Source organism: Sceloporus undulatus, chromosome 1 (genome assembly GCF_019175285.1).
Source record: "Sceloporus undulatus isolate JIND9_A2432 ecotype Alabama chromosome 1, SceUnd_v1.1, whole genome shotgun sequence".
NCBI classification, from domain to species: Eukaryota; Metazoa; Chordata; class Lepidosauria; order Squamata; family Phrynosomatidae; genus Sceloporus; species Sceloporus undulatus.
In genome coordinates, this window is record NC_056522.1 from 44,697,768 (window position 1) to 44,714,069 (window position 16,302).

General features: G+C 39.4%; 1 long non-coding RNA gene across 1 annotated transcript; it reads right to left on the reverse strand.

Annotated features, from left to right (window-relative positions):
• Nucleotides 1-348: 348 nt before the first annotated feature.
• On the reverse strand, nt 349-14,962 carry LOC121915394. The gene is made up of 3 exons (XR_006100706.1): nt 14,601-14,962; nt 13,671-13,714; nt 349-914 (listed from the first exon to the last, which is right to left on the reverse strand). It is a non-coding gene; the product is annotated as an uncharacterized LOC121915394 (long non-coding RNA).
• Between the last annotated feature and the right edge of the window lie 1,340 nt (nt 14,963-16,302).

Consider the following 16,302-nt stretch of genomic DNA (forward strand, 5'->3'; position numbering starts at 1 on the left):
ACAAATACACAGGTATAAGGTAGGGGATGCATGATTCAGCAGTACTACATTCACAAAGAACCTTGCAATTATTGTTGACCGTAAATTGAATATGCACCAGCAGTGTGATGCTGCAGCAAAGAAGGCGAATGCTATTATAGGCCTGTTACAGACTGCCAAAATAAAGCTGCTTCGGGTCTCTTTGGAGATATGCTATTTAAATGATGCATGGGTCCTAAGAGTCCGGAGGTCGCACGAAAGCCACACTCCATTCATAAGCACCGGAGTGCAGCTTTTGGTGCAGTTTCTAGATTCTTAGGATGCATGCATCATTTAAATAGCATACCTCCAAAGAGACCTGAAGCAGCTTTATTTTGGCAGTCTGTAATAGGCCATAGCCTACATTAATAAAAGCATAGTTTCTAAGTTAATGGAAGTAACAGTTCCACTATATTATGCACTGGTCATGCCCCCTCTGGAGTACTGTGTACAGTTCTGCCTCAGTTGTACAAGGATATAGCCAAGTTGGAGCAGGTTCAGGGAAGGGTAACAAAGTTGTATGGAGACCAAAACATGAGGAAAGGTTGAAAGCACTGGGCATGTTCTTGGTGAAGAGAAGACAGGTGATATGCTTGCATTCTTCAAATACTTCAAGGGTGTCAGGAGTATTTAAAGAGAATGTGGGTTTGTTCTCTGTTCATCCTGCTGCCCCAAAGGTAAGGACCAGGTCTAATGGTTTTAAGATTTCAACTGAACAATAGAACCAATTACCTAGAAAGATGGTGGGCTCTCCTCCAGACATTTTCTAAAACAGGCTTGACAGCTCTCTCCTAGAGATGCTTTAGCTGGCATTCCTGAATTCAGCAGGAGGTTGGACTCCATGGTCCATCTGTCCCCTTCCAATTCTGATTTTATGTTCTACTCTCATCTTTTTTCTAAAAAAACAATTTTATTGAACTAATTTAAAATGACAAACAACATTCATAGTGTATATGAAAGCACAACAACATCTATATATATTAATGCTTTTAACATTTTATATTCTTGTTCGGTCTCAACTTCATCATGACAAACTTCACCCTCTTCCTCCCTTTCCCTTCCAGCCTCCAGCTCTTTCCATTCCCACTACTCCATCCTTTCTTCTCTATTTAATTCCATTTCCTCTTTCCTTCCACCCAAAACAAATCCCTTCCATCCTTCAACTCCATCCATTATCATTCATTTCTATCTTTTATTTCCTTATTTCTTCCAGTCATTTCCCCTCTTTTATCACCTCTTCCTTCCCTTACACACTTTATCACTTTCATTTCACCTTCCTCCCCATTCATCTTTGGTACTTCTCCTCCAATGTTCTTGAGCTAATTTATTTTTCATGATTTCTGTATATTCTTAGTTATTCTTAATTCTTCTGTTTTCTTTTCTATTACCCATATTCTCATTTCCTTCTTTGTCAGTCTCTCACCCTCTCATCTTTTCTCTTTCAAACACTATCCAGACCTGTACTTTTTCCCTGTCTCACCTGTTGCCATTCTCCTTCCTTCATCCTATCCCATTATCCTCTTTTATGAATGATTCCCTGGTTTCTCTCCTCTAGTCTCCCTCATCCTATCTTTACCTTTCGTTTTCTAAGCTCCCTTTTCCCTACCAGAAAAATAATATGGTCCCTATTGTATTTTCTGTACAGTTCACTCTCATCGATTGAGTCTCCTTCTTTGGAGGTTTTTAAACAGGCTGGATGGCCATCTGTCAGGGGTGTTTTGATTGTGAGTTCCTGCATGGTGGGGCTGGACTGGATGGCCCTTGAGCTCTCTTCCAACTCTATCATTCTATATAAAGGTGTGTACGGCTGCAGCCTTAGCTATGTGCAGCAAAACAAATGTGTTCTACACACTGGTTACAGTTACACACTGTCGAGCCAGTCTAGTGTAGTGTAGTGTAGTGTAGTGGTTTGAGCATTGGGCTACAACTCTGAAGATCAGGGTTCAGTTCCCTTCTTGGCCATGGAAACCCACTGGGTGACCTTGGGTGAGACACATACTTTCAGCCCCAGAAAACCCCATGAAAAGTTTGCTTTAGGGTCGCCATAAGTCAGAAACAACAACAAAACAGTTATATTGCTTCTTCCAGTGAACCCAACATAGTTAATGTGGCCTCTCCTCACCACTTGATCCTGACAGCCATCTTGTGATGTTCATCAGGCTGAGAGAGTGTACCAGCCAAGTTCACCCAGTGAGTTCTGTGGCTACTGCATGGGGGCTAGAAGCTGGTTCTAGCAAGTCCAAAATGCTAACAGCGGTGGTTTGTATGTAGTCTTTTAAATAATTTAAAATATTTTTAAATATATAATGGTTTAATTTTATAAAATGTTTTTTAAATATTTATATTTAAGCAATGTTTGGTATAATTTTAATCTGTATTGTTTTAAATATGCTGTGGGCCGCCTTGCGTCTCATTACTGACAGAAAGGTGGGGTACAAAAAGGTGACCAGATGTCCTCCTTTTCCAGGACATGCCCTACATTTCTGTCTTCTGTCCAGAAGGAATTCCAAGATGTCCTCCATTTTGAACAAGACGGAAAAGCATGAATTTATATTTCTATGAGTGTTTTTAGCTTTTATTTTGTAACATCTTTTCCTTGAATACCCTAGAATTTAAAAAAATTAAAAGTTATATTGTTTTAGCTAGATGATTTTAATTGGTTTTTTTAAAAAATTCTTGTAAAGTCTTTTAAAATGTTTTTATCTTGTGAGCTGATGTTGTTGTTGATAATAATGGTGATGATGTTCTGCCAAGACTCACAGCCTTAATGTTCTGGGATTCTTTTTTATTATTTATTTATTTATTTGAAAAGCTGTATTAATTATAAAACAGGAAAAAACATTACTCACAACATACATAATACAAAAATCATAATATTCATCAGATCTCCTCACACATATAACTCTTAACACACATCACATCTTTTAAAATACATATTACATACTACAATTTCAAACTTTGCAACTTACAACTTAAAAATTTCCATCCTATTCTCTTCTTCCTCAACCCCATTTCTCCTTATTCCTTACTCATCCCTTCCTCGCTTACTCTTACCCTCCTCGTACAACTTTCCTCACATTCTTTCATTCTCTACCATATCTACCATGCCTACTTCCTATTTTCCAGTATATTTCTATTTCTTTTCCATTGTACGACTTTCTTTAAATGCATCCTTATTCTGTGGAGGCGTCTGGGATTCTAATTAATAGGGATAATGATGCTCAGTATGGAAAGAGTCCAGGGGATTATACAGGCAAAATCAATATTAACAGCTACAATCACTTTAAAATATTATTTAAATAGCCTAAAACATATTACTTATGGCATTAGTTGCCACCTCCCAGCAAATCCCCTGTTCCTCCTAATTGTAGCTGCAATCCTTACAGCAGCTGCAGAAGAAAAGCTGCACCCTGAGGCTGAGATCCCTTTAAGACCTTCTTTCTCCTCACCTTCCCACTAGGGCCCTCCTTTCTGGTAGTCAAGGTCTGCTGTCCCAGCCCAGGATTTCCTCTGCCCTAGGGTTGCCATAACTCTGGACCTCAAAAATGGGGGAAATGTAGGACAAAATTTTCAAATGTAGGACACAGAAAATATGTGTCCTGCATTTGAAAATTTTGTCCTACATTTCCCCGCAGAGGCCGCGGAGGAAGGCGCGAGGCCTCGGGCGAGCGCCGAGGCCTGCCTTCCTTCCCCCGCGGAGGCCGCGGAGGAAGGGCGCGAGCCCGGGCGAGCGCCGAGGCCTGCCTTCGGTCCGCCGTCCCGCGCGGAGGCCGCGGAGGAAGGCTCGAGGCCTCGGGCGAGCGCCGAGGCCTGCCTTCCTTCCCCGGCCCCGCAGAGGCCGCGGGGAAGGCGCGAGGCCTCGGGCGAGGCCGAGGCCGGCCTTCCTTCCCCGCCCCCGCAGAGGCCGCGGAGGAAGGCGCGAGGCCGGGCCAGGAGAGGCGGAAGGGTGGCGTGGCTACGCGCAGGAGGCGCCACCCCTGCAGCCTCCTCCCCCCAGGCCTCGCTGCCCTCCTCTCCTCCGCGCGGGCCAGGTGGCGGTGGGAGGAGGAGGGGCAGCGAGGCCCCAGGGTTCCCAGCAACCCCGCTGCAACCGGGCTTTTCCCGGTTTTTGGCTGCACCCGTGCCGTGACTGGGCAGGTGCAGCCAAAACCGGGAAAAACCCGGTTGCAACCGGGTTATGGCAACCCTACTCTGCCCCATCTCGGATTCGCCCCTTTTCACTCGCTGCCCCTCACTCCTGGAACCTTCTTCCCCCACGAGCAAGAGCCATCACTTCTTTAACCAGCTTCAAAAAGGAGCTGAAGACCATCCTGTTCAGAGAAGTGTTCCCAGGCACTGCATAACTGTCACTTGCTATTTGATGTTCTTTTGTTGCCTGTTTTATTGAACCATTTCCTGTATTGCTATGTATTTTATATGTACTATCCTATTATCTCTTAGATTGTACGCCATAGGCAGGCTTTCTCTTATATATTTATTGTTTTATGTACAGCGCTGTGCAAATCTACAGTGCTAAATAAATAATAAAAGTACTTAAACCTCATCCTACTGCTTCAACCAGAAGGGATTATATTCCTTACCCTTCCTGTGACTTCTAAAAACCTGCTCTGGAGGACCAAGGAGGGTGGCCAGACGTCTTCAATTTCCAGGACATGTCCTACATTTCAACCCTATGTCCAGGAGGAAATCCAAAAGGTCCAACATTTTGAGCAGGACTAAGAAGCATGAATTTATATCTCTTACTAGTGTTTTTTAGCTGTCACTTTGTCGTGTCCTACATTTTTCTTGAATGCCCTGCATTTTGTGGCACCTTGTCTTCCTTTGCGGTGAGGACATCTGGCAGGGTGATAAGATGTCCTCCTTTTCCAGAACACATGCTACATTTCAACCCTCTATCCAGGAGGAATTCCAAAAGATCCACCATCTTGAGCATGACAAAGCCTCAGTCTACATTTATATTAAGTGTTGCTGCCTTTTGTTTGGTCCTGTCCTGCATTTTTCTTGAATGTCCCACATTCTGTGGTACTTTGCCCTCCTTGGCGTGAGGACATCTGATCACCTTGGGACCAGGGAACTCTCTGTAGAAGGTTTCTTGGACCTTCACATCCATCTTGCCAAGCCCACATTGCATCTTGGCCTGAGGCTTTCTTCCAAATGACATTTTTGTGAGGCCTAAGAGGGCCACTGTGGTGTAGGGGTTTGAGCTTTGGATTAAGAATCTGGAGACCTGGGTTCGAATCCTCTCTTAAGCATTAAAAAACCCACTGGGCTGATCTTGTTAGGTAAAAAAGGCTGTATGCAGAGTCTTAGGACTTTGGTAACTAAAGGTTTACTTAGAAGCAAAACAACATAACAGTAGAACATAACAATGGATGGATACAGAGAGGCATGGAAAGCAAAAAAAAGGAGTTGGGCAGAGCAATGGAGAACAGAAGATCTTGGAGATATGTCATCTGCAGGGTAGCCATCATGCGTTGAGATCGACATGAGGGCAGTTAACAACAAAAATTGCACCAGAGCTGTCTGACAGAGAAGGTTAAATATCTCACGAAGCTACAGATGCCAGCATTCTATAGCATTCAGCAATCACAGTTAAAGTGGTGTCAAACTGCATCAATTCTGCAGTGTAGATGCAGCCACAGAGTGCCATTGGTATAAAATAACCACAACATCTCTCTTCCCTGCCTTCCCTCCCTTTAACATGCTTAGAAAAGTTTAAACTACTTGCTCAGAGGTGAAAAAAGGTAAATGTGTTGGTAAATGTCACATTTCCCTTTTGATAATTATACTCAAAGTTATTAAGAGAAACTTATTTGCCCCCCAGTGAAGCATTCCTACTGTGTGTGGTACCTGGGAATTGAACCTTGTGTTGTTGTTGTTGTTGTTGTTATTACTTACCCAGCTCTCCCCATGCAATGAGGTGGAGAACAACAACAGACCAATATGCAACATCAATTAAAACACAATTATCAGTTAAAACACACACATTAATTTAAAAGAACAAACATTAAGACAATCCATATTTAACATCATTTAAAATTTACATTCCACCTGACTTCCGGTGGTAATGGCGGCGTGAGAAGCTTCCTCCAGAGAAGGCTCCGGAGGACGCTTACGGCCTGCGGAGACGGGGGTGGTCGGGGTTAGGTACCTTCCACCCAGAAGAAACTCCCTGGTAAGGGAGAGGCAGAGGGGCTCGGCGGGAACCCCCAGAGCATTGGAGCAGAGAGAACTCGCTCTCAAATTGAACGCGGGAGTAGCGCGGGGGCTCGAGCGGCCACGTCCGCAGGCAGAGGTGTCTCAAGCCGCGGCTTGAAGACGGAGGCGCCGCCGCCACTTTACACCAATCTACACTTATCCGGAGAAATCCTTAAAGGAAAGAACCTATCAAAGTCAAACTTTCCGCATTGGGATCTAACCCTTAAAGCCTGTGACCTGGGTGAAGAGCCAAGCCGAGAGTTGGGAGCCCGGGAACGCACCCCAAAAGAGGGAAAGCCTGAGAGTGAAAGAACTCCTGTCTGAGTGCCAGAGGGGAACCCTCCCCTCCTTCTTCTCTCTTTCCCCTTTTCTTTCTCCCCCCTTTTCCTCCCCCCCCTCCTATCCTTTCCGTCTCCCCCCTCTCCCCTCCCTGCCCCTCCATTACCTTATGTTTTATCTCAGGTGCCGTGCAATCCCGTGGTGGTGTGTGGTTTGATCCTGGCGACGGGGAGAGGAGAGGAAGAGAGAGGAGAACGGCGTGGAGGTGTGGCAAGAAGAGAGACCCACGGAACTGAAAGTCGTAGCAGAACTAACCCCAGCGGTATCAGTTTAAAAAGACTTTAGGGAAAAAGAAAAAGAACTTAAATATTTCTGGATGGTGGGGCTTTTTTTTTCCTTTGCAAAGAGAAGACCCCATTGAGAGAGTAAAACGATATAAAGGGGAAAGTGGACTTGAGTTTTGACCGGCTTAGGGGAGGGATGGGGAGAAAGATGGCGCCTGTTGCTGCTACTATTGTTGTACTGTGTAGAGCTGACTGAATACCAACGCCTTAGAGCAGCAAGGAATGGGTGAGTGTAATTGAACGGTTTTTTTAAAATTAAATCCTTCAGAACTGTTTTTTTTTTCCTTTGTCAACTAGCCGAATTTGATTTATTATAAACCTAACTTAAATCTTTATAAAGTGCTTATAAATTGTTTCCACTAATTGTAGCATCTAATACAGGACTGTGAGCTTGTTAATGGTGCTTTGTTAAAGTCTCCTCTCCTTGTAACAACATCAGACTTAACAATTTAGCAATTTATGTATCTGATTTCATCTTGTAAGATCTAGATGTAACGAAATGTGATTGTAGGGTAGGGAGGTAGGCTTTAATTCTTTGGGAAAGACTTAGGTATACTTTGTTGATGCCCTGTGTATATGTTTGAACAAACTCACTTGAAAAATAGAAGGTGGGGCTAATTTGATCCTCTACCTACTAATTGTCTGCCTCTTTTAAAATACCAGGTGAAACTAACAGACCTTTCTTCCTACATTTACTCTGTTTCCTGATCTCTAACTACACTAAATTTCCTCACCTCTGGTTTCCTCCCACTTTGTGGTGAAACTGTATAAATAGAAGCATTACTAGGGGGCATAATTTAAGTTCAGGCTATTCAACACCAATACAAGGGGTTTATTGATACCAACTTACCTGATAGACCAACGCACTGAACTTGATATCAGTTCAAATAATTTAGTTTCAAATTAACCTATCCAAATCGAAAGTTATCTGTGGATTTGACTTAGCCGGATTTTAGCCTAAATATCTGAAATTTTCAATTAACAGTATTTTAATTTGGCTCTCCCTAAGGTTCACCCACAGGACAATACAAGTTAATTGGATTGAAGAGGACCATTTTGGAATTTAAAAAAATTTTTTTTTTCTTTTTCTTTCTTCCCTTTTCTTTTTTCTTCCTCCTTCCCCCCTTTGGACAATTACAAGAACACTGAGTGACTGCAAACACCTTAACCTTTGAGACACCACCAATCTCAGTGGAAACTATAAGTTTGTGCTGGACAAACTCTAAAATCTGACTACCTATACTAATTGATAAAATGGCATCAGGTACTCGTAAGCAAACGGCCCAATCTCAAGGATCGCTGCCTAATCTTCGAAGACCCTCATTTGAAAATTCAAACAAATCGGTAGATCCTTTCGAAAACATGATGGAAGAAATGAAGAGACTAAATGCTTTAACAAACGCCGAAATTCAAAGATCAAATGAGGATCTAAAAAAAGAATTTAAAGCTGAAATGAGCGAGGTGAGGGCATGTTTGGACAAAATAAATACCGATATGAACATGATAAATGGGAAAATCAAGAATTTAGAAATAAATTCTGGTAAAATGGAGAAAAAGATGGCTGATGTCAAAAGTGACCTATTGGAAGACCAGGAGCAAATTTTACGATTACAACTAAAACAGAGAGAAAATTGTCTTAAATTGCGTGGCCTATTGGAAAAACCTAACGAAAATCTTTATATTGAATTAGCCCCAATCCTAGCGAAATTTGTGGATGAACCTGAAGCCCAATTCCCCTGGGAGTTAGACCGCATCTATAGATTAAATTCCTACATAGCCAAACAAAAAAAATTGCCGAGAGATGTGGTCGTTTATTTTGTACGTAAGCAAACCAGGGATTTAGTTCTTCAGCAAAGCTACAAAGCCAAACTATTAGTGGATGGAAGAGAGGTGATGATCCTGAAGGACATCCCGGGGAAAATTCTGCGTAAAAGGAAAGATTACAGCTTCCTGACAGACAACCTAAAGAAACATGATATACCTTTCAGATGGGAAGAGATTGAAGGTGTGCAGGTGACCTGGAAACAGAAGAAAATGAGAGTTAATACAACTGAGAAAGCTAAAGCTTTGCTGAAAGAGATTCAGCAAGAGCTTGAAAGAGAAAGGAAAGAGGACGAAGGGGGTGGGGATTAGTAAGAATCAGTAAAGAGATTAAATACCTAGCACCAAACTGCCAAATTCCTACCTCCCTGCCTGATTGTCTGGTCGTCTGATTGATACAAGATCAAACTAACTAAACTTGAACCTCTGGACAGATTTTAAATAATAAATAAGTGCCAATTGTCGAATTGTGGACTTTTTATCTAATTGCTGCCAAGCTCTCGCTTGTACCGTTGGACTTTGTAATATAAATCCTCTCTTAATAAAAACTTGAGTTTATTCATAGATTGGTGAACTTGATTTTTGTGCTTAATTTTTCTCAAAAAAAAAAAGAAAAAAGAAAAATCTCCTTCCCAACAAAATGAAAATCTTGTCGTGGAACGTCAAAGGCCTTAACTCACCCCAAAAGCGAAAGAAGGTTTTTCTTTTCCTAGAGAGAAACCAATCTGATATTGTATGTTTGCAAGAATCTCATATTAAAAATAAAGATATAAGATTGATTAGGAATATAAAATTGGGTAAAGAGTACAGTACATCAATTGATCAAAGCAAGAGAGGAGTTATATTCTATATCAAGAACCATATCGAATCAAAAGAAATATTTAGAGATAAAGATGGTTTCTATCTGGGGATTGAAATACATTGGAAAGGGAAGAAATGCCTGTTAGTGGGCATATATGGCCCCCAGGAAAACAAAAGTAACTTCTATAAGAAAATGCACAAATTACTACAAGAATTCGATTACGAAAATTTGATCATGTTAGGCGACTTCAACGGGGTAATCTATCCTAAAATTGATAGAGCTTCAGATAAACATATTAAAGATCTGCAGGGTAAATTGCCAAATAGCTTTTTTAATTTGATGGAAAGCCAGGGTATGATAGAAGTTTGGAGACACCTATACCCCAAAGAGAAATGCTACACCTTCTTTTCGGAAAGGCATCAGTCGTTATCCAGACTAGATATGTTTTTTGTATCGCAAAACTTAATTAGTGAAGTGAATGAAATGACAATCCTAAATAGGGTATTTTCGGATCACAACCCCATTACCTTAAATTTGAGGGAGGTAAACAAACCGAAAAATTGGTATTTAAATGAAGAGCTATTGAACAATAAAGAAATAGTTGAAGACTTTAAGAAAATGTTCCATCACTTCTTAGACGAGAATAAGGATAAAGGAATACGACTACCTATGGTGTGGGATGCAGGGAAGGCAGTTATTAGGGGTTTTTTCACACAATGGAACATAAGAGTCCAAAAACAAAAAAAACAAAAGATAATGGAATTGAATAACTTGCTCAAAGAAAAAGAAGAGGAGCTTAAGAGATTCCCAAATGACAAGAAAACTCAAAGAGAAATCAAATCTATCCAGAAACAATTAGAAATTGAAGCAACTGACGAATTAGAGAAAAAACTCAAATTAGCCAAACAAAAGCACTTCGAATATGCTAACAAAACAGGTAAATGGTTAGCATATAAATTAAAAAAAGAGAAGGGTAGAAAAATCATAGCCAGAATTAACTCTGAAAGAGGAATTGTAACTCAACAAGAAGAAATCAAAGAAACCTTTCTTAAATTTTACCAGGAGTTATATAAGGATACTCCAGAAACCCTCGAAATTCAAGAGAAAGTTAAGGACTACATTACCTCTTCATCTATCGAAACCCTATCTGAAAATCAAAGATCATACCTAAATCAATCAATAACAATTCAAGAAGTGTGGGACGCAATCGATTCAACTAAAGTGGGCAAATCCCCAGGGAGTGACGGCCTAACGGCAAAATTTTATAAAACATTCAAATCTGAATTAAGTGGAATCCTACAAGAAATCATGAACAATACAACAGTAGACAATATTCCAAATTCTTGGAGAGAAGCTGAGATTATAACATTACCAAAAGAAGAAAAAGATATCTTGGATCCCAAGAATTACCGCCCTATTTCACTCTTGAATAATGATTACAAGATATTTGCCACTATTTTAGCTAACCGATTGAAGCATTGTCTCAAGGACCTAATTGACAAAGACCAGAGAGGATTTCTCCCTAATAGATATATGAGAGATAATTCAAGATTACTTTTAGATATTCTAGAATATTACGAGAGGCATAATGACAAACAATTGGGAATAATGTTTATCGATTTGGAAAAAGCATTCGATTCAGTCAAATGGGGTACCCTACTAAAAATTTTAGAGAAAATTCAAGTCGGACCAAAATTTACCAACTGGATAGCAAAAATCTACGAAAACCAAAAAGCTCAAATCAGAATAAACGGAGAAAAATCAAACTTTATAGATATTAGTAAAGGCACCAGACAGGGATGTCCGCTCTCTCCCCTTTTATTTTTACTAATAATGGACCTATTACTGAAAGAAATCAAGAGTAATGCTCGTGTAAAAGGAACAAAAATTAAGAACCAAACTTATAAAACCAGAGCCTTTGCAGATGATTTGATTCTTTTCCTTGAAGACCCAATTGAAAGTATAGAACCGATTATGGAGATCCTAGAGAAATTCGGAATAATGACAGGGTGTAAAATCAATAAATCTAAATCGGCCATATTAACTAAAAATATGAATCCTGGAAAGCAAAAACAGCTAGAGGACAAATCTGGTATTAAAATAGGAAAGAAGGTTAAATATCTGGGCTTAACGATCTCGAACAATACGAATTCCCTATTTGAAAATAACTATAAGAAAACTTGGGCAAAAATTAAACAGGATCTGATTAAATGGAACAAATTAAATCTTACCATAACTGGAAGAATTGCTTGTATTAAAAGGATGATTTTACCCAAAATTCTATTCCTTTTTCAAATGCTCCCCATTATCTTAACAGAAAAACCCTTTAAAGAATGGGATAAGGATTTAATGCAATTTATCTGGAAGGGCAGGAAACCAAGAATAAAATTTAAATTGCTTCAAGACTCTAAGGACAAAGGGGGACTTAGCCTCCCAAATTTTAAACTGTACTTTGAGGCATGTGGGTTAGTGTGGATTAGAGAATGGTTGAAACTGGAAGATACAAACCTGTTAGAAATAGAGAGTGATGGAAACAATTTTGGTTGGCATGCCTATTTAATTTATGGAAAGGACAAATCGAACAAAGTATTCAAGAGGCATTGTGTTAGGAGCGCTCTTATAAAAATTTGGAACAAATACAAATACAGGATCTCACAAAATATTGAGGGATGGGTTTCCCCTCAAGAAGCTTTTCATAAAAGAGAAATGACAGCAAACCCAAAATGGTATAAATATAGTGATTTATTGGAAACGAAAGGAGGGGAAATAATTTTAAAATCTAAGGAGCAACTTAATGAAGAGGGTTGGAAAGTCAACTGGTTTGAATATAACCAAATTTTATTAAGATATAAAGAGGACCTTAAACTATATAAAGTAGAACCATCACAAGGGAATTCGGACCTAGGGAAGATATTATTGGAGAACGATTCGAAATTGATTGGGAAAATTTACAAAATCTTGCTGACATTTGAAATGGAACAAGAAATTGTGAAGGAGGATATGATCAAATGGGCAAGAGAGATAGGCCACCCTATAAAATTACAACAATGGGAGAAATCATGGAAAAATAATTTCGAGCTTACAGTTTCTCAGAATATGAGAGAAAACTACTATAAAATGTTTTTCCATTGGTATGTAACCCCGGTTAAAATGGCGAAAATTTATAAATTAGACAACAATCTATGTTGGAAATGTAAGAGAGAGGTAGGTACTTTCTACCATTGTTGGTGGGTATGCAAGGAGGCAAAGAGATATTGGCAGGCAATTGGTAGGCAGATTGATCAAATTTTGGACAAGAAAGTGCAGTTGAAACCTGAAGTTTTCCTATTGAGTATATTTGATGACGACATTAAAGGAAAGGAAAAGAAGATTCTATATTACTTGACTACCATGGCACGGATATGCTTCGCGCAGAAATGGAAAAACGCTAATAGTCCAAATGTGGAAGATTGGGTATTTAAACTTTATGAGGTTATTATGATGGACAGACTAACCAAAGCCCTGAGATATGACGATGACATGCAGGCAGAAGACGAATGGAGTAAGGTAATCAACTTTATAGAGAAGAAATGGGGCAAGGTAGCAGTAATTTCATTCAAGTAGTTAAGTAACTCTAACTCGGCTGACTGGGAAAATACATGAAAAGAAAGGAGCATAGTATCAATAAAGGGAAATAAGATCCACTTTTTTAAAAAAAAAAAAAGTTGAACTCGGAAAGTCACAAAGTTGAAGAACTTAGGAGATAGGAGGAAGTCAGCGAATGTATGAATGTTTGGAGAGCAAGATAATGGAAGGTGAATGGGAAGAATGGTGAGAGGAGAGGGGAAGATAGATAGAATTTAATAGCAAGAACAAGTAAGTGAAGAAGGTGAGAGCAAGTAGTAAGATATAGTGTAGATAGAGAAGATAGGAAAGATGTAAAATAGATATATTTTGCAGTAGGGAAGTTATTTGGGAAGGATTATGAAAGGTGTTCATTTTAGAAGGTTATAGGAAGATAATTTAAGGGAATTTAGAAGGAGTATGAGTCAGATGTATGAATTTACTTGTGCGTTAAGTAAGTATGATAGTTTGTATGTAGATATAAATGTAAGTATATGTAAGTACGTCTATAGATATGTGATATGTATGGGGCGTATGTATATGTTGTATTTTCTTTTAATAATAAAAAATTATAAAAAAAAAAAAATTTACATTCCACCTAATACCTGTTTCATGTGACGACACACGAGTCAACAGTGTGATGTGGCAGCTAAAAAGGCAAAGCGAGACAAGGATGCATCAATAGAAGTATAATGTCTAGATCAAGAGAAGTAATAGTGCCACTCTATTCTGCCCTGGTTATCATGCCTTATGAGGGGAGACTTACGAAGCTGGGTATGTTTAGCCTGGAGGAGAGAAGGTTAAGAGGTAAAATGATATCCCTGTTTAATAAATATTTGAAAGGATGTCATATTGAGGATGGAGCAAGCTTGTTTTCTGCTGCACCAGAGAATAGGACATGGAACAATGGATTCAAACTACAGGAAAAGAGATTCCACCTCAACATTAGGAAGAAAATTCTGACAACAACAACAGCAACAATAATTTTATTTGTATTTTACTGCCTCTCCCTGTGGATCGAGGTGGGATTACATCAATAAAATAAGCCAGTACAGATATATAATACTATCAATAAAACACTGACATTATTATTAGTTCAATAAAATAGCTAAAACATCTAGAACATCTAAAACAGCTAGAAAACATACATCATAACCAGAAGTGAAGCATTTTATCTTAAAGATCTCCAAAAGAGGTCAGCTGGATAAGCCCGTAAGAGCTGTTTGACACTTCCTGAGAGTGTGGTGGTGTCTCCTTCTTTTGAGGTCTTTAAACAGAGGCTGGATGGCCATCTGTCAATTCTGTGTTCCTGCCTGGCAGGAAGCTGGACTGAATGACCCTTGAGGTCTCTTCCAATTTATAACAATCCAGTTTGAAGTGGCTACACTGTTATTTCCTAACATATGTTTCTAGAGTTTGTATGATTGGATTTGAGGGTTTTGTTGTTATCTTGTTAGGTTTGTGCTTTCGAATGCTACCTCTTTATGCAAGGAAATTATGATAATCTAATTAGTAATTCATTAACACCATCATACCTGGAACAGCCTTACGTATGGAGACATTCCGATTGTAAGGCAATTTTCAGTCACTGGAACTGAAGCTCAACTGCCTTTGAAAGTGCCACAGATCTCTTGATCATTTCTAGCTAGTAAACAAAGCAAAATTTGTACCAATCACTGTTTTGTTAGCATCCTCATCCCAACAATCCTTAAGAACAATTCTAGGTTTGATCACCTAGCAGAGCCCAGTTTGAATATGTCCCACCACTTTGCACCTGTTTATTTATGTTGTTTACCACCCAGTCTGATGAAGAGATCTAGATTAATGAAAGCTTGTCCACAGTTTTGTGGCTACTGAATCTGTGTACTAAAGTTATTGCCCTAATACAGATTTTGGATTTCCCCCCATTACGGCCAAGATGGCTACACTTGCTTTATATGTGATTTAGGATTCTGTCTAAAGACTTCCTTTCTACCATAATATGAAGAGATGTATCACAGGGCCCAATTTCATACTTCCAAACTCAAATGTATTTTAGGATGGTGGCAATAATTTTTAATATGTTTTATATCCTACAAAGTAGACTCTTTAAAAGCCTTGCATTTGTAGAGAACGCAAGCTAGAGATATACATGAATAACTTAACTGAGTATATCAAATCCAGCTTCGTGATCCATATTTCATGCAATTCAATGGATCATAATAGTTCTCTTAAGATTCCTACCTTTTTGCTCTGCGCTTTATCTTTAAAAGTTAAGGCCATGGATATTTTTCCTCACTCCTTTAGATAAGAAGTATGGTCCAGATGATGGAAAGTAAGATAAGAAATGGATGCAGGGTGGCCACTGCAAGAAACATCCTCTTTCAGAAGAGGTTGTGAGAAGAGGACATACTGGTACCCAGCCATTTTCCAACAAAGGAACTCCAAAAAGAGACTCCAGCATAAAAAACAACATAAAGTCTTGTGGCAACTTAAAAACTAAATCCCTCCCCCCCCCCATTCCACCTTTAATTCACAAAAACTTACTTGCCTTATATCAAATGAAATACTAGTCTTTAAGGTGCCACAAAACTTGCATAATGCAGTTACTACTAAAATTCTAGCTTTGAGTTTCTTCCCTGCTTTTTTTTTTTTGCTAAGCATGAGTTTCGACCAGACCAACACAGCTATTGAAGAGATCATTAAACAGAGAGTCTGTGAACATCTAGAAGGCAATGCCATAATCACAAAAAGTCAACATGGGTTTCAGAGAAACAAGTCATGCCAGACAAATCTGATCTTTCTTTGATAAAATTACCAGCTTGGTAGATGAAGGGAATGCTGTGGATATAGTATATCTTGATTTCAGTAAGGCCTTTGACAAGGTTTCCCATGACATTCTTGCAAACAAGCTTGTAAAATGTGGGCTAGACAAAGTAACTGTTACATGGATTTGTAATTGGTTGACCTGCCGAACCCAAAGGGTGCTCAACAATGGCTTTTTTTCAGTGGGGTCCCACAGGGCTCTGTCCTGGGCCCAGTGTTATTCAACATCTTTATCAATGACCTGGATGACAGAATTGGGAGTATACTTATCAAATTTGCAGATGACACCAAATTAGGAGGAGTAGCTAATACTCCAGAGGACAAGATCAACATTCAAAATGACCTGAATAGAGTAGAAAACCGGGCCAAAATGAAATTCAATACGGAGAAATGTAAGGTACTGCACTTAGGACAAACATTTGAAATACATAG